Source organism: Ambystoma mexicanum, chromosome 7p, assembly GCF_040938575.1.
Source record: "Ambystoma mexicanum isolate Mex_15411 chromosome 7p, UKY_AmexF1_1, whole genome shotgun sequence".
Taxonomy (NCBI): domain Eukaryota; kingdom Metazoa; phylum Chordata; class Amphibia; order Caudata; family Ambystomatidae; genus Ambystoma; species Ambystoma mexicanum.
The window spans coordinates 193,006,752-193,025,922 of NC_090939.1; positions in this window are offsets into that span (position 1 = coordinate 193,006,752).

A 19,171-nucleotide genomic window follows, 5' to 3' on the forward strand; every position below is an offset into this window, starting at 1 on the left:
GCAAGAATTAAAGCGTGCTTTTGCGCAGACCACCAGAAGGGTGCGCACAGACAGCAAAGAGTTTGTCAATACATTTTTCCATGCTCTCCCTAAATATATAATGACCCAGCTCGTGAGAGATTTTCATGAGAAAAGATCTTTAGACTGGGTCATTGAAAAGGCTACCCGGATCTATGAGGTGCAGAAGCCTATCGAAAATAAAAATAACGCACAGAAAAAACCCCAAAACCAACAGCACCCCTGCTGCTGCCAAGGTGGCAGAGGTAAAGGTTGCCCCCATTTTAGATTTGGAGATGGGGGGCCTAAAAACCTGCCTGCACCAAATAATTCACAGCCCAGAAGGCCCTCGGGCCAGTCACAGACAGGGAGTCGAGGAGGTAGTCCCACAAATGGGGTCCCCCGCTCCCCTGACTATGTAAGTTCCCGCTATAAGGGAAACCGACCAATCCTGGGTTATGTGTGGACTCCTACAGCACAGGGGGGGGATCCGGCCAAGCACCTAACTCAGGGAACTTCCCTCCCAACTTCCCACAGGAGGGCAGAAATTCTCCAAATCCTGGGCAGAACTTTTTCCCCAGGTATCCACCCAATTTCCAGCCCCAAAATCATCCATCCTTCTTTCCCCAATTCCCTGAGCCCAGGCAACCTAATCCGGGAGAGGGGAGGCCAAGGGTGGAGGGGTACCAAAATCTTCCCAACCAGGGGTACTACCAGAGAAGGGATAGCTACCCCTCCCGGGATCAGCCCAGGGGAGAAAATAGAGCCCCGTATCAGCCTGAGCGGGTTTCACAACTTGAACGCCAGATCCAAAATATGGCACGGGATCTGGGTCACATACTGAGGGCTCAACAGAACCCTCAGATGAGCATGCCACCGCAGAATGCCCATAACTCTGGACCTGGTGCTCCAGAACAATGACGGGGGCAGCACCCCGATAACCCACCGGTTGCCAGGGAGGAGGCACAAGGGGAAGGGGTGTGTAAAGCCTTCGAGGAAGCCTCCTTCCCAACTTGTAAACAGCCCCTGGAAAACCAGGAACTGGAAACAAAATCTCCTACCCCTGAAAGTCTGCCACCCAAGGAGCAGAGAGGAGGTAGGAGAAACAAAGTACCCAAACAGACCCAGTTTGTGGAGGAGGTACAGATCTTCCAATTTGAGGGAGAGGGATCCTCAGAGGATCCTGGGGAAAGGATCTTCTCCTTTAGAGATGGGGGAACTCCTCCCAAGGAAAAATGGGTCCCAAGGGATTCCAATCCAGACTGTAGAGATGTGGAGACTGAGCTACCGCCGCCCATCATCTCATCCCAGAACCGACAATACCAAAATCCCAAGGGTCAAACCCATCCTGATGACTGCCTCCAAAAAGGGCGGGGCGGCCCAGAACCGGAAGCAGGGGAACCCACAATGGCTCTGATCTCCAGTTGCCAACTTTTTCTTTCAGATTCCCAAGGCTCTCCACAGAATTCTGCCCAAATCTCTTTGCTAGCAATGTCCAAAACCAGAAAGTTAGCCCACCAGTTGTCCAAAAATGTGCATTATCTGTGCCCCCTTGAGGAGAAGGAGGGAAGATACTATGCCCCGGTACAACTACAGGGGCAGGGTACAATTTTGGCACTGGTGGACACTGGATCCCAAGCTACCCTTCTGTCCAAAAGGGCCTTTGATGAACTAAATGCAGGAAGGAGGGAGAATTACCTTATTCCTCTCACCTCTCTTCCTGGACAACTGCAGAACTTTGACGGGAAGGAAATTCCTGTCGAGGGGACTGCAGATTTGGACATTAAAATTGGGCGACATAAGGTGAAACACCCGGTCATAGTAGTGACTCCACAGGGCACCCCTTGTTTACTAGGGAATGACCTCCTGAGAAGGTTGTCACCCCTAATAGATTACGTAAACAAGGTCCTCTGGACCCAGACTAGCCGACCAATAAAATTAAAACAGAGTGTCAACCAAGTTAGTTTAAACGGCACATGCCACATGGTTGAACAAAAATCTGACCAAGTAGAATTTCACTTCCAGAACAACCAAATTCCAGACGTGACAGTAATAGCAGTAGGACAACAGACTGGTGAAGGGGGGTCCTCTCTATTTCTGAAAATCATTCTTCCTTCCAGTTTAAGGTGGTATTCCACACTGGAAGGAAACACCCTGAAATTCTTTACTAATCCACAATCAGAAACTCCCACTCCTATAGTCCAGAAAGATGTGAAATCAGCTCAGAGCCTGGCTGATATTCAGCAAATTGGAGAGCAGTTGTTCATCCCTGTCCAGTTAAATGATGGGAAGGACTCTGTTCTCGCTCGAGTGTGTGTGAACAACGGTAAGAGCTTCATCAGCGAAGCTATGTTGCGCCAACTCCCAAAAGATCCAGCCATTCCCACATTCAAACTGATAGACAAATGGGAAATGGACCTGGAAGCACCTAATTCCAAACATCTCCTGCCAAGCAGGTGTATGCTCAAAATCTCCATTGGCAACAAGAGCATAGTCCATAATTGTTGGGTCGTGCGAGACGTCACTGCCGGCTTTTACTTAGGCAGTGACATTCTCAATCGCTTTGCCATTAGTTTGGACCTAATAAACTTCAAAGCTTGGTCCCGATTAGCGGATAATCCCATGGGCTTTCATGATCCAGAAAAAGCATTTAGGTCAGCTCAATTGCTACCTTATGCAGTTGAAATTCAGATCAAAGAGGAAGTCACCATCCCAGAAAGGACCCGACAATTCTCCCTGGAAGTAAAAATTAAAAGAGGACAACATTTGAAAAACCCTGATGCTTACATACATCTAAACGCTTCTCTCCAACAGCAAGGGTTGGGGGTAAACCCAACTCCATTAGTCAACATAGAACATGACACCATTCTAATAGAGGTGGATAACAGCGACTTAAAGAGTATTACTCTAGCCGCAGGCACCATTATTGGAATGGCGATTGATGACCGACATTTTTCCATCGATTTAGGAAATGAACTGTTAGGACCAATCCCCAAGGACTGTTTTGACAGTGACAGTGATGACAATACAACACCAGACAGTATTTTTACCCGGCATGGGGGGAACTTCCTGGTGTACACTTCCTGCCCCCATGGTAAGGAAGATATGACTTGTGACTTCAGGAGGGATGAGGTGATTTTCCAGGTCCATGAGGGCTGCCTTTCCCACCTGAAGCCTCCGGTCCAAATCAGCACTCTGACCAGGGACTTCTCCACCCAGCTGGAGGAGGCCGCGGAGATAGCCTAACCAGAAGTCTTTCCAGGCTTCAGGCAGATGGTGGAAGAGAGAGTCAACCTAGCTGATGCCTGTGTGACTCTGGAACAAAAGCAAAAGTTGAAACAAGTTTTCTTGGATTTCCAAGATCTCTTTGCGGTAGACTCATATGACTGTGGCCGCACCGACATCCACACAACAACAATTCCCACAGACCCTGGAATGACTCCAGTGTTTGTGAAGCAATATCGTTTGCCTCTCGCCTCCATGGAGTCCCTTACTGAAATAATTAAGAACCTTGAGTCCCGTGGAATAATACGTCCAGTACACAGCACCTTCAATAATCCGGTGCTGGGAATATTGAAGCCAAACGGCCAGTGGAGACTCTGCGCCGACCTTAGGGAGCTCAACAAACGGGTCCATACTTCCCGATGGCCTCTGCCCTACATTGACCAAGGGCTGGCCCAGATTCAAGGGTCACAAGTATTGTCTGCAATAGACCTGACCAATGGATACTGGACCATGCCTGTCAGTAGGGAGGACCAATACAAACTGGCTTTTACCTTTGGGGGCCAGCAGTACACCTGGACCCGGACTCCCTTCGGATACCTCAACTCCGGCAATGAATTCAACATTTTCCTACATAAGGCCATGCCCGACCTGGGTGCGAGGGGTAACCTGGCTTATATAGATGATGTCCTCATCAAAAGTTCATCTGTGGAGGAACCCATAGCGGAGATCCATTTTGTTCTGACACAGTTGAGGGCCGCCGGAGCAAAACTTTCCTTTCAGAAAGCACAGTGGTGTAGAACCCGTGTTAATTTCTTGGGGCATGAGATTACTCCTCAGGGTCTCTGTCCCCAAGAAAAGAAAGTGGATGCACTCCAGAAACTGAAAGACCCCACCACTCTGCGGGAACTAAGGAGCCTCCTTGGACTGACTAATTACAGCAGAAAGTTCATTGAAGGCTACGCAGAGATCACTAGACCCCTGATTCATCTCTTGAAGGGGGGGGTCAAGTGGGAATGGGGTCCAGAACAATCTGAGGCGGTAAGACAACTCAAAAGACGCCTCGCACAAGCGCCTTTCCTAGCTTACCCTGTCAGAAACAAGGAGTTCTTCCTGGAGACGGGGTTCTCTAATACGTGCTTGACGGCAATATTATACCAAAAGCATGACAAGGTCAATAAAGTTATCTCCTATGCGAGCAAAACTTTATCCTCTGTGGAGGAAAAATTCAACGATTGTGAGAAGGCACTCCTGGCAAAGGTGTGGGCATTGAAGAATTACCGCCCGTTTATCCAGGGGGAACACATCATAGTGGAGACTCCACACCAGCCTCTGCAATATCTCCAAAGTGAAAGAATCCGGGCCGGAAATGTGAGTAATTCCCAAATTACTTCCTGGATTCTGTCAATGCAAGGCTTTCCTGTGGAGGTCAGATATGGCCAAAACAAGAAGAGTCCCCTCGCGCAAGGTCTGGCTGACTTGCATGATTGTGCCGGAGAAAGCTGTCTCGAGGACGAAAGTCTAAAAATCAAGGACAACATGGAGGCATACCTTAATTCCCCACACAAAGTCTTTGAAGAAGACAAGTGTGAGGGAATGCCCACTGTCTATGTGGATGGATGCTCTTACCATGTTGACAACGACGGGGAGAAAGAACTGGTGGCTGGCGTAGGGAATGCATGGGTGAAGGAGTTCCCAGAACCCTCCACTGGATACAAAATTGGTCCCCGAAGTAGTCAGGTGGCAGAATTGATGGCTGTGCATCAGGCCATCCTCACTGCTGTCCAGCATCAACTCCACAAACTGGTCATAATCACAGATTCGGATTATGTACGGAACGGGTTCGTGGAGCACCTGGTCAACTAGAAAACCAGAGGCATGTTATGCGCTAATAACAAACCGCTGAAACATGGGAAGTTAATTCAAAACCTTGATGATCTGGTCACCTCGAATGGGATGACCATCTACTGGAAGAAGATCAAGGGTCGTTCCAAAGTAGAGGGACCAGACAAAACTGGAAATGACTTAGCTGATCAGCTGGCCAAAACCGGGGCCATCCAAGGGGATCTAATCGAAATAGAGTCCCTGTTGGGGGAAATCCAGGTCACCGCTATCACTAGGTCCCAGACAAGTGCTCACAATGATCTTTCAACTGCACAATGGAGTAAGGAGACCCCTGATGCTGATTTAATTACAGCTCAGAAGGGGGATCCAATTATTGGTAAGTTTTACCAACACCTTGAGGACCCTGAGAACTTTCCCCTGACGGATACCGATTACATTGGGAAAGAGGACCTAAGAGTGTTGCTGAAATGTCCAAAAATGTTCCGAATCCAAGACGGTTTGTTGGTAAGGAAATCCCAAGCTGGCCATGATCAGTGGGTGGTTCCTTCCTCATTCGAAGCCTGATGTTAAGTCACGCCCATGATGCAGCCACCGCCGGTCATAGGGGGTTTCACACAACACTGGAAATCTTAAGAGAGGTTGCATACTGGCCACACATAGGCCAGGACCTCATCCAATATTTGAAGGGTTGTCTTATGTGTGCACAATTTCAGCCAACATCCGTCACACACCGGGCACCTCTCCAAAAGAGGGGAATCACACTCTCATGGTCAGATTTGCAAATTGACTTTGTAGGCCCAGTGATTCGCTCTGCTAGGGGGAATAAGTACATGTTGACGGTGACATGCTTGTTTACCAAGTGGGTGGAATGTCTCCCAGCCCCAAACTGCAAGGCAGAAACAGCAGCTGCCCTGATGATTAACCACATCTTTTCCCGTTTTGGTCTACCTCAAAGGATTGAGTCAGACAGGGGTAGCCACTTCACCAGTGAAGTAATGACAAAGATGTGGGAGATACTGGGGGTTAAAAGGAAGCTACACATTGCTTACAGGCCAGCTTCTTCTGGAGCAGTGGAGAGATATAACCGAACCATTGTGAGCATCTTAAAAAAGTTTGTGGCAGATTCTGGGCCAAGTTGGGATATCCGATTACCTCTGGTCCTAATGGCCATCAGATCTACCCCTTCATCTGCAACCAAAATGTCACCATTTGAGTTGATGACTGGACGCAAAATCGTGCTTCCCCAGCATTTGCTCTACAGAACCCAAGAGCAAACGTTGATAAATGCCTCCACAACTCATGAGTATGTGGAGAATTTAAGGAAACACCTTCAGCATGCTTTTGCCTATGCTCAGCGGAATCTAGAAAGATCAGCCGAGAGCATGAAGACCCACCATGATTTAAAAACTACCCGAAAGGGATATAAGGTGGGTGATCGGGTCTATCTATACAATTTCCAAAGGAACCAGGCCAAACAGCGAAAATTCTTGCCTTCATGGAAGGGACCATTTGAAATTATAGACAAAATCTCCCCTGTAGCCGACAAAATCTGCATCCCCAAAGGCGGTTTGGCAGAGGGGGAAGACAAGTGGGTCCATATAAATCAGCTAAAGTGTTGCCATCCCAGGCACACTCTGCAACAACTGGAGGAGTCCTCTGCAATACCAGAGGGGGCCGCTCCAGAGTAAGTCAGTTCAAACTCTAAAATATTCCACATATCAAAAATATAGTAACGTAATGCAAATGTGCCCTGTTATATATTGTTTTTAAAATCAGACTGCAAAATGCATTTGGATTTATAAAATGTACATGTTCGCCACACCATTAATAGTGGTGGAAAAATGTCTAGGGATGTGTATTGCCGCTCTGCTTTATCATCCTAGGAGAGATGAAACCATGGAGACTGACCAAGGAGGACGACCGGGGACAGGGAGCAGAGACCCGAGGGGCCCGGGGTACCGCCCAATCCTCCCATCAGGACCGGTGAGGAGAACCGATCGATCCAACTGGGTAGAGGAAAAGATGCTGAACTGTGCCACCTACAGGATTGGAAGAAGATAATGGGGACATACCAGCGCAAGGGCTCAAAACCTCCTTTGCACCCGACTTCCCCTTGACTTGAATCAAAGTGCAGTCGGGCGGGGGGATTTGTCATGGGTTTTGACCCATGCTGAATCAATAGACTGGGTAGATGTGGGGATGAGCTGTCGCCGCCCATTATTCTATCCCAGAACAAACTAAATCAATAGACTGGGTGGATGTGGGGATGAGCTATCGCCGCCCACATTCACGCCAGAATAAGAGAATTGCGCAGTTGGCACAAGACCACTCCAAAGATACAACCTTCTTGTGGGGAATTCATTTTCTTAATCCCAAAAATGGTTGCATTACCAGTACTCACCACTATCAGAAAGCCGGCGTTTTAAAACCACCAGACTTTTGTGTAAAACTGAACAAATGAAACAAAACCAGACCAAGGAAAGACTTGCTAAGAGGTGGATACAATGTAAAACTCTATTCTGAAATGACTTGAAGGAAGTAATTATTTAATGTATATGTAAAAATTGTCAGTTTGATTTGAATGTAGAAAACTGGGAACAAAAAGTGACATTTAGCTGAAACCTGGCTTAATGAAACTGAATTCTGCCTGACAACTACCCCCGACAGGAGTTGATACTGGATCAACAGCTGTGTTCCCAGGCCTGGCTGCATCCTGAGGTCACATGGCCCTGTTGATTAGATTAGGGGTGGAGCAGCTAGGGACTACAGGGAGTTGAACAAAGGCCTGTCCTGGACTCAGGCAAATGTTATATTGGGGGGCCGTAAAGTGGCTTCCTCTTAGGGGAAACTGGGATGGGCAGTGCCTCTGCTAGCAGCGGAACTTGGGGGAAGTGGATAAACCAGTTATTTCACCCTGTGATGTGGGAAGCCACACCCCTTTTTGAACAGGGCATAATTTTAAAAAGATAGATAACTCAAAGTGCAGACTTGTCAGAATTAAATAAGTAATATCATTATTTTTGTGATTTTTCTGTGAACATTTTGAGATGCGTTTGGACCCTGTGGTGTATTCTGGGGGGTTGCTAGCGAAAAATAGGGTCTCACTCCAAATGTCTGCATGTTAAAAATCTGACACTTCATCAATTAATGTCCATACTCCTTGCGCACATGTGTGTAAATTTGGGTAAATGTCCGATATTGCAAAACCAGTTAAAAAGCGCTAAATGTTGTCATTTTTGAATGCAAACCCCCAGGAAGATCAGAGGCGGACAAGCATGGACCATAAGGAATATATAATGTGCACATGTAATTTCAACAAATTGTACATCTGGGAAGGATGTATTTGAATCAAATATAGATTTGTGGGCAAACTGACCAGGGGAGGATCCTCTGACCCATAAAACCTACAGCATCACTCTGACTCACATTTCCTTCCCCCAATCAAGGGCGAGAGGAGGAATTGTCCAATGATAACTGAGAGAGGGGCTGGCTTAGTGATGCTGCGCACACACCCACTTTCAAAAGACATAAAAAGAGCCACTGGAAGCTAGAGAGGACATTCACTTCCATTTGCTGCGGAGCATGCTGACCGACAACTTCACATCCAGAGATCCAGACTTCAAATCCATCAATCTCCAGAACCTGTAGCAGTACCCAGAAAGCAGTGTTACATCCAGAATCCAGAGAGGTTAGACCAGCAGAGCAGAGCTGACCCAGATCACTGTGAAGTGCCGAGACCAGAACCGGAGTCCAGTCCAGAACCTGACCAGATCCGTGGCGAGGCCTATTTCAAATTTATATTGTGAGTACCTAGCAGAACTGTGCAGAACCAATCTCTTAGTTAAAATAATCTAATCCAAACTATTTTAACCTAAGTAGAACAGCCTCCTAGAAATCGTGTCATCTGTCATTTGTAAAGCTGCACAACTGTCACTTGTCAATTCTGCAGCTGCAAGCTGTCACCTGTCATTTTGAGTTTACTTTAAATCCGAAAAACTACCTTTATTTAATCGCCCGTATCTCTGGAACCGTTCGTCTTAGGAACTTGGTTTAACTTTCCTCTGAAAGCTTAGGATCTCAGCTTTCCAACGACTTGCCACTCCTTATACTTTTGCCGTAATCGCGATTCACGCACTCGCGAATTTTACCGCGATTTGCGATTTGGTTAAAAATCCAGCCACGTGTAACCATCAGCAATCATTTCTTTCCTTGCTAAAAATTCATTTGCCTCTTAATCACCATCTCTAAATCATTGCTAAAGTGGGCCTGAACTCATCCCAAGTATCTCTCACTCACCCTGAACCTCCTAAAGGGAATTAAAACCATTTTCGGCATATTTTTCACTTCCTTGCTACCACATTCAAAGCACTTGGGCCTGTGTTTTAAAACTCATACCGGTTTTCTCTAAGCTTGCTGGGGGGAACTGAATTTCATATTGTATTTGATTGCATTCCTGAGAACTGTGTGCTCCTCTTTGCATCTACTTCCATGTCTTACATTGCATAGGGGAGGGGGGTGAATTGCCAGAGAAAAAGTGATTATATTATCTCTTGCTAAAATCATCTCAAGTATTTCTGTACTGCATTTTATTCCTCATTGCTTTTCCCTTGAAATCATAAAAGTATTTTTGCTACTTGATCCATCCTATACTAACTCCTCATTGATTATAAAGAAGTGTGCTAGTGTCAGATTACCCATTGTTGATTAACATTATATTTATAAGGGCGATATCGATTATTAATTTATTATAAACATTTATTATAAAAGCGTGGTATCTATATTTTGTCTTATTTCTCAAATAAACCTTTTAAACTTGCAAAACAGAACTACTTCTTGGCTCAGTGGGGTCAGGGGGATTCTAAGAGAGGGGTGTTATATAGGGGTAGTCATCCAGAACTCATGAACTGGACATAAAGATATATCAATAAGGGTTTCCATTCAGTATCCCAGACTAGGCATTGACTTAGCTGTAGTGTTGAATTGAATCTTCTTACAGCAGGTTTCGGTGGTCTGTGATGACTGTAATGGTGTGTCTGGCCCCCAGAAGGTAGAGCCTCCAGGCTTTAAAGGCGGATTTGATAGCCAGGAGTTCCTTGTCCGTGATGGCATAATTCATCTCTGGAGGTGAGAACTTTTTCGACCAGAAGGCCACAGGATGTAGCTGGCTGGTTTCCGGGTCTCTCTGTGAAGGACAGCCCCCATTGCGAGACTGAGCGCATCAGTTTCAACGACATAAGGGAGGTCTGGACGAGGTTGTTGGAGGATTGGAGCAGAGGTAAACCTTTGTTTAAGTTCCTGAAAGGCTTCTTCTGCTTCTTCGGTCCAAACAAACTTTTCATTGTTTTTTCGTAATAGTACTGTGATTGGGTGCACAACCTGAGAGAAGTCTGGGATGAACCGGCAGTAGAAATTTGCAAAGCCCAGCATGCTTTGTACCCCTTTCAGAGACATCGGTGAAAGCCATTTCAGAATGGCCTCTACCTTGTGCACGTCCATTCTGATGCCTCCTGGAGTAAGGATAAAACCAAGAATTTCTACTTCGGTGACATGAAAAAAGCATTTTTCAAGCTTTGCAAACAAGCGATGTTGACGGAGCTTGGTGAGGTCTGAACGAACGTGCCTGACATGATCTTGTTCCGAGGCTGAGTATATTAAGATGTCGTCTATGTACACTAAGGCACACACATCAATTAACTCCTTTAAGTCGTCATTCATGAAATACTGGAATGCCGCAGGAGTGTTGCATAACCCGAAGGGCATGACTTCATATTCAAACAAGCCGTACTTAGTACGAAAGGCGGTTTATCATTCATCTCCTTTTCTGACTCGGACCAGGTGGTACGCTCCTCGAAGGTCCAATTTGGTATAAATCTGGGCATCTTTAACTTGGTCTAGCATCTCAGGGATAAGTGGCAAGGGGTAGCGGTCTTCACAGTGATCTGGTTCAATGCGCGGTAGTCAATACAGGTTCTCAAGTCTCCTTCCCTTTTCGGTACGAAGAACAAAGGACTGGCTGTGGGGGACTTCGAAGGACGGATAAATCTGTTTGCAAGGTACTGGTCTAAATAGGATTTCAAATGAAGGTTTTCTGGTTCTGTGAGAGCGTAGATCCTACTGCAAGGGATTTGTGCACCAGGAATAAGGTCGATCTGACAGTCATAGGTCCTGTGCAGCGGCAATGTATTAGCTTGGTCCTTTCGGAAAAAATCCTGGAAATCATGGTATTCACTTGGCAAGGTATTAGTTGCTCCCAGGTTTGATACTGTCGCTCCGGGTGTCATGGGGATACAGACGTCGGGTTTCTCCTCCCGGTAATAGCAGGCAGGGGAGCAGTCACCGGGGAAGGATAATTTTCATGCCCGCCAGTCTATCAAAGGGTTGTGATCAACCAACCATGGCATCCCTAGTATTAGCCTGAACTGAGGTGCCTTGATGAGATCGAATGAAATAGACTCCCGATGTCCGTCCTGGCACAGCAAGGTTACCCTGGCTGTGCACTGGGTTACTGGTCCGGAAGCGATTTCTGTCCCATCCACGGTTGTTACCTTGTCCATAGTTTGCTTAGAACACAAAGGAAGTCCCATCTCTGCTGCCAGTTCTTGATCAATATAATTTCCAACTGCTCCGCTATCGATGTATGCTTTAACGGCATGCATTCTTGACGACTGTTGGTGGTTAATTAAGATCATTGGCATTGCAAAGTGCGAGGTCAGCAACTCTTTCTTCTCACTCGACAAACTGACCTCTACGTTTGTCGAGCTTGGTAGTTTCCTGATTCCTTAGCTTCATCCTTCTCTGTGGCCCCGACTGTTCTTCTTGGGGGTTTTACTGGACAGTCCTTCAGGAAATGTCCTGGTTTCCCACAATACAAACAAAGCTGTTGTTGTCTTCTTTTGGTCCCGCTCTTGTTTTGTTAATGAAGGCCATATCCCTCCAATCTGTATGGGTTCTACAACATTTTCAGGTACACGGGGTGTGTTTTCCCTTGGTCGAACATGCACGGTCCGAGGGTCCGTCTTAGACCGGTCTGCCTTTCGGTCCTGCAACCGGTGGTCTAGCTGCACGACCACATTTATGAATTCTGCACAGTCTCTGGGTGGATCAACCACCTGGGCTAAGACGTCCTTTAATTTGCCTCGTAAGCCTTGATGGAATAACATGGTTCTTTTGTTTTCTGGCCATCTAGCTTCGGCAACCAGTCTGTTGAAGGTAGCAATGTACGTTAACAAGTCCTGATTCCCCTGTCGGAGGGACAAGAGTTCATTGTCTACTGCTTGTTCCTGGGTATGGCGAGCACAAAGATTTTCCATTTCTCTCTGGAACCCCCCAAAGTCATGTAATAGAGGATTGTCATGGGTTACCAACGGCACCGACCAATCTGCTGCACTACCTCTCAGGTATGATAAGACAAAAGCTACCCGAGCTTGGTCGTTTGGAAATGCTCTGGGCCTACAAAGAAAATGAAGGTGGCACTGATTGATGAATGTTGCATACTTCCGTGGGTCGCCTGAGAACCTTTCTGGTGGTGCCAGGGCACTGTTCCAGGTAACGTGATCTGTACCGGAGTGGGTGGTATAGCGGGGTTTTTCATTGTTGGATTGCTTCCAGGTAGAGGCGTCTGTCCTGCCTGTGATTGCAAGTATTGCCTGCTAATCCCTTCAGTGCATTCTTTGGTCACTATTAGGTCTCTCCGGAGGGCATTAGTCTCTTGTCGGGCAGAATGAACCTCGGCACGAAGCTCTCCTAGTAATTGGGCCAATTGGTCCATTTCTGATGTCTCCATGGCGCCCAGGTGGATTTGTTTTGGTAGGCTTTGCGTTCTGTTACGCTCACCTGGTATCCACAGGGACGCCACCCGGCTGGGTTACTCGCTGGTATGCTTCTCAGCTTTGCCCTGATGTGGTCTGCGGGGAAGGATCTGACTGAAAATACAGGTGAACTGTGTTCAAGACTCACCAACTGGGGTAAGTATCCTCCCTCCACCCCCGTATGATTTCAGTCCCTCTGGCGCCTCTCCTCACCTTGTGGTAGAATTAGGCGTGCTCTCCGTCCTGCCTTCTTTGCAGGGGCGCGTTGTCTTTCATGGGTGAGTGCGGCCCAGTTACTTCACTGAAGCCGGCCCGTTTGATATTGTTCAGGTAGGTCTTATTGCTGTTCTTTAGCTTTGTTGCTATCCTGCATGCCTTTCTTTGTTTAAAATGTCTCTTTTTTTCTCCCTTAAGTATGCAGAGCTTCAGCGCGGCGAACTGGCTTGGTTGAGCCCCGCTGGTAAATGATGGTGCATTAAGAGCACTATGATGCGGTAAGTAAGCGCTATGCGCAGCGCTGCGAAATCTTGAATTTGCTAACCTGTGTTTTCCTTCCTTGTAGGTCGCGGTGTTCTTCAGCACGAGTGGTATGTGCCAGCCGAGAGGCGCCCAGCCAGGTAAGCCTTTTGAGCAGTTCATAATTTGGTAATGTCTCTACTGCTTTCTTTCTTTCTATGTTGCCTCTATCTTCCACTTGCAGGTCATTCTGGCCAGGAGGCGTGCAGATTCGAGGAAGCTGTTCTCAGTAGCTGCGAGTGTTTAAAGGTGAAGACTGCAGGTAAGATGCTGCTGCTAATGATGTTCCTTTTGTTTCCTTGCAGGATCTGCTTCTCCGAGGTTCGAGGGAATAGCTGGACACGATGAGCGTCACGTTGCAAGCTGCAAAGTAACGCGAAGCGTGTTGCCTTGCTCGGGTGTGGTTTAAATAGCCCCAACAAAATAGTCCAGGTAAAGTAGTCCCAGGCTACCACACCCAAAACACTAGACCGCATAGCTTGGTTCTTAGGAACCAAGCTATGTGGAGGCCTCCATGTTGGCTGACAATACAATAATGTAGTTCCCAAGAACATTGTTTTCATGGTGTATGAGCCTGGCGCCATAGGCGCCAGGACTGGCCCCATGAGACTTTTGAAGAGGATGCCAGGCTCTAGAGGCCCGAGTCCTGACTCCACCTGGCCAATGGGTTTGCCAGAGGGGGTTTTGGGCGAGGGTCGTGACAGTTTTTTCCACTTTGAGAGTTTGCAGCCATCGCTTTTTGCTCACTGTACCTTTCACAGATTGGTAATAACATTTGCATATCAGTCTTTGTCCCGCCCACATGGGCAGTCCAGCACCCCCGAAATGTTATGGCAATTCCCTTCTGAACAAGAGTACCAACAGCAACCCCATACACGTGTTTCAGCCTTTTTTGGGCCTCATCAGTGAGGTGGAGCTGTGTCTCTCTGATCACAGTGAGCAGGGAGTCCACCTCTGGTTTTGTCAAGGCCCCAACCCAGGCTAAAAACACTAGGATGAGATGAGGTCCAAGGCCCAACCGTAGCTGTAGAATTCTTCCTAATGTTATAACTCGCTGCTGTTCAAAAGAGAGACGGACAGGGAGATTGAGCATTCGGAAGAGCAGACCACCCTCGACTCTCCGGCTGTAAGGAGATAACGAACAGCTTCAGTATGAAGCAAAACAATGCTATAGATGTAGTATCCGTCAAGAAGAAAAGGGAGCCACCTAAGATGCCGAGGGATGTGTTGGTCAGTCGTTTGCATGGTTGGAAGTCTCCCGGATACCATACGAGATTCTACAACAAATACCAAATATCAGAATTATGTCACCAGAACAAAACCTAGTCAGTACAGAGACACATGCAGGATTCTTACCGCTTTCTATGGTATATGAAGTTCAGATCCTTGCAACAGTTCCAACAGTCTGTCAGATGGTAATGGATGATCAAGTTCCTCCAGGCAGACTATCCTGATGGCACGAGGATGCCTACAAGGTCCCAGAAGTCTTTAATCTATTCCTGACGGCACGAGGGCGCCGGAGACACCTTCCAGCAAGCGTCTTTAATCCATGTGCCTTTTGCACAAAGGAAGCAGTATAGTGTTCCAGTGTTGCCTGGGTCTAGCAGGTGAGCAGTGGTAACCAAGCGTGAGACAGGTAGCAGTCCGTTAGACAATCTGGGTTTGTTAATGGGCAGGCAGAGTAGGTACCAAGGATGAGGCGGCAGCCATTCCTTTAGACAATCCGGGTTCGTTAATGAGCAGGCAGGGTAGGAACCAAGGGTTAGGCAGCAGCAGTCCTTTTCACTTTCCTGGGCTGTTTAACAAGCAGGCACAAGAGTATCACGCGTGAGGCAAAGAAGCAGTCCGTTTCCTTTTCAGGATACACGGACAGCCAAGTAAATAGAGGAAAGGCAGGGCCTGGACAAGAAACAAGGAATTCCAAGGGGAAAACAAACTGGCACCAGGTAGCCCGGTAGGAGCGTAAGCAGAAGGTTTCAAAACAACAAAAAGGCAGGAAGCAAGGACGAGAAAACTAAGTAGCAGAAGTCTGAATCAGGATCAAGTCAGGCGAACTACGTGGACGTGGCGAGAGGTCCATAAACTTCAAACAGAAGCGGCGAACCGTGTTGGGGGCGGATCATAAAACACGGCGAACATGTTTATGCACACCGTGACCTGAGGTGGGGGGCTGCCTCCTGAGTGTGCAGCGAGACCTAGCAAGCGTTCCCCGTCTCCATGGCAACACGTAGCGAGCCAGGAACAGGGAACGATGCAGCAGACGGGATTGCACATAACGGACTTTGTGTACAGTTCTGTGATTGTGACAGGTAAACTTTCTTGAATGCGGACATGAGGGCACCCGATTCCTGACAGGTTTCCCCAGGTAACTCAGGGCGACCAACCCCAAGTTCCTTGCAAATATTTCTAAAAAGGTGTAGCAGGCACTCCTCTCCAGAAAAAACATGGCATGATAACCTGTTCTGTGGGTTTTACCCACTTTGAGTGTCTGCAGCCATCATTTTTTGCTTACTGTACCTTTCACAGATGGGAAATAACCATTTGCATATCAGCCTTTGTCCCGCCCACATGGGCAGTCCAGCACCGAAATGCTGTGGCAATTCCCTTCTGAACAAGAGTACCAAGATCAACCCCATACATGTGTTTCAGCCTTGTTGGGCCTCATCAGTGAGGCAGAGCTGTGCCTCTCTGAGCCCAGTGAGCAGGGAGTCCATTTCTGGGTTCCCCAGGGAACTCAGGGTGACTAACCACATGTTCCTTGCAAACAATTTTCAAAAAATGTAGCAGGCGCCCCTCTCCAGAAAAAACATGGCATGATAACCTGGTCTGTGGGTTTTACCCACTTTGAGAGTCTGCAGCCATCACTTTTTGCTCACTGTACTTTTCACAGATGGGAAATAACCATTTGAATATCAGTCTTTGTCCCGCCCACATGGGCAGTCCAGCACCAAAATGCTATGGCAATTCCCTTCTGAACAAGAGTACCAACAGCAACCCCATACATATGTTTCAGCCTTGTTGGGCCTCATCAGTGAGGTAGAGCTGTGCCTCTCTGAGCCCAGTGGACAGGAGGTCCACGTCTGGGTTCCCCTGGGAACTTAGGGTGACTACGTTCCTTGCAAAAAAAAATCTAAAAATGTAGCAGGCGCCCCTCTCCAGAAAAAACATGGCATGATAACCTGTTCTGTGGTTTCTACTCACTTTGAGAGTCTGCAGCCATCGCTTTTTGCTCAATGTACCTTTCACAAATGGGAACTATCCATCTGCAGATCAGTCTTTGTCCCACCTACATGAGCAGCAACCACATACACGTGTTTCAGCTTTGTTGGGCCTCATCAGTGAGGTGGAGCTGTGCCTCTCTGAGCACAGTGAGCAGGGAGTCCACGTCTTAGTTCCCCCAATGAGCAAAAAGTGATGGCTGCAGACTCTCCAAGTGGATAAAAACCACAGAACAGGTTATCATGCCATGTTGTTTCTGGAGAGGGGCGCCTGTTAACCTTTTTTGAAAAATGTTTGCAAGGAACTTGGGGTTGGTCACCCTGAGTTACCTGGAGGAACCCAAGCGTGGACTCTCTGCTCACTGTTCTCAGAGAGGCACAGCTCCACCTCACTGATGAGGCCCAACAAGGCTGAACACGTGTAAGGGGTTGCTGTTGGTACTCTTGTTCAGGAGGGAAGGAGGGAATTGCCATAGCATTTCAGTGCTGGACTGCCCATGTGGGCGGGACACAGACTGATATGCAAATGGATATTTCCCATCTGTGAAAGGTACAGTGAGCAAAAAGCAATGGCTGCGGACTTTCAAAGTGGGTAAAAGCCACAGAGCAGGTTATCATGCCATGTTCTTTCTGGAGATGGGCGCCTGCTACCTTTTTAGAAAAATATTCAGGTAGCAAAGTGGTGAGGATGAAGAATAGCGGCAGACTGAGCTTAGAGGGGCACGGGGAATGAGAACAGGAAAGGTGTTGATGCACACCAAGTAGAGAAATAGAGAATGGCGTACGGGGCTCGCAAGAGGCTTACCAGAAGACGAGCACCATGATACTTTATCTGCCCTCTACAGCAAAAGATATTTATATGGAAAACCAGACACTGATACACGTTCTTTTAAGTCAAAATATGTCTGAAGGACCCCTCTGAAATGTTCTGTTTTCTGATATCTTTACTGAATTCAAAATGACATTGTGCAGCGTGCATAAAGGTATTCAGTTTGAGTTTCAATTCAGTATGCTTGTGCAAATATCAATGCAATGACATATTAACATTGGAAACTCTCAAATCATAATCTTTTAATAACATCACATTGCAAAATGAATGCAACAAATACCCAGTGAGCTGGATTCATGTGTTTTGATGAATATCTTTGAGTTCCAGAACAACGTGGTTGGAAAATGTAAAATGACTTTTTTTTTATATAGAAAAGCTGGTGCAACCCTTATTAGGAGCAATACTTTATTAATTTTGTTCACAAAATAATAATGTCATTACTGCCCTCTACCTGATATGAAAGAGCAGCTTGTTACATATATGTATCTGTTTTTTTATGCCTAGGTATAAGGACTTGTTAGTCAAGCGTTAATCTGTAATGCCAGTTTGAAATACAACGATCAAAGATAGACCCTTGCTCCACCGATTGCCTGAGAAATTAAGTTATTAATATAATTCCAGTGTGGTAATTGCCCTCAGAAGTCAATTACATCACAGATAGGTATAACAATTGTGTTATACTTGGATACTACTGTTTCTGCTGTGTAAACATGGGCTTTAGTTCAAATAATGTTAGCTGGGCTCAGATGAATCTGGAGTGTTCAGAGGTATCCATTTTTGTAGACCTTCTTCTCCTTAGCCTGTTATCCTGCTGGGCTCATTGCCCTCTGAGTGATAATTCTCATCTGTGTATGACTTCAATGAGCTGGGTAATTGAGGGACTGGGCCTGCTTGTTGATTCTGATTAGTGACTCATCACTCAAATCCAACTCTACCTTGCTTCCTCTTTTTCTTTTCTTTCTTTTCTTGGGTCAGGACATAGAATAATAACCTTTCCCACCTATGGTGCCCTGTGGCTTGGAATTATTATATTCATCAGAAGTAGTTGGTTTTACACTTCAGATGGTCACTTGCACTTTTAGTATTATTTTCTACATCTTCCCACAAAGCCCACATTGGCTAGGGGCATAGGAATTCACATAATAGGCACATACAAATTCATATTTTTGACTCGCTTGTACATTGTGGAATCGTCACATGTTCACGTTTTGTTCCCACAATAAAAAACAAATTTTTGTGAAAACAGATTAAATTCATACTAAAATGTTTCCGTTTATCAATACGGGACCTTGAATATATCAGACACTCAACTAAATAATATCTTTATTGGTTTTCCATCCTGTTCGAAATGCAATGATGTTGACGTTTGTGAGATTCACAGGAGCCAAGATATCAATTTCGCGCCTTGAAACATTTGTGTATAGGCGCGTTATACATGCCACATCACATGTAGAACTCTGATCCGCGCCTAGATCAAAGTTGTATGTTCTTATCGCACATACTATGTTAAACTGTATTGGCATAATACCGCCTTATTATGAATATTGGCCTGAGCGCATTCGAAATGCTCCGATTTCTGATCAACTTCGCCGCGATTTTAAGAATCATCCGCCATTTTGATTTCAACTCTTGTTTTGTGTTCTAAAATGGTGGACTGTGTTTTCAACTTGCAGCTGAGCCAAACGACCTTCGAGTTTTGTTAATGTTTAGGCTGACCGAGAGCAGACTGTTTGTTC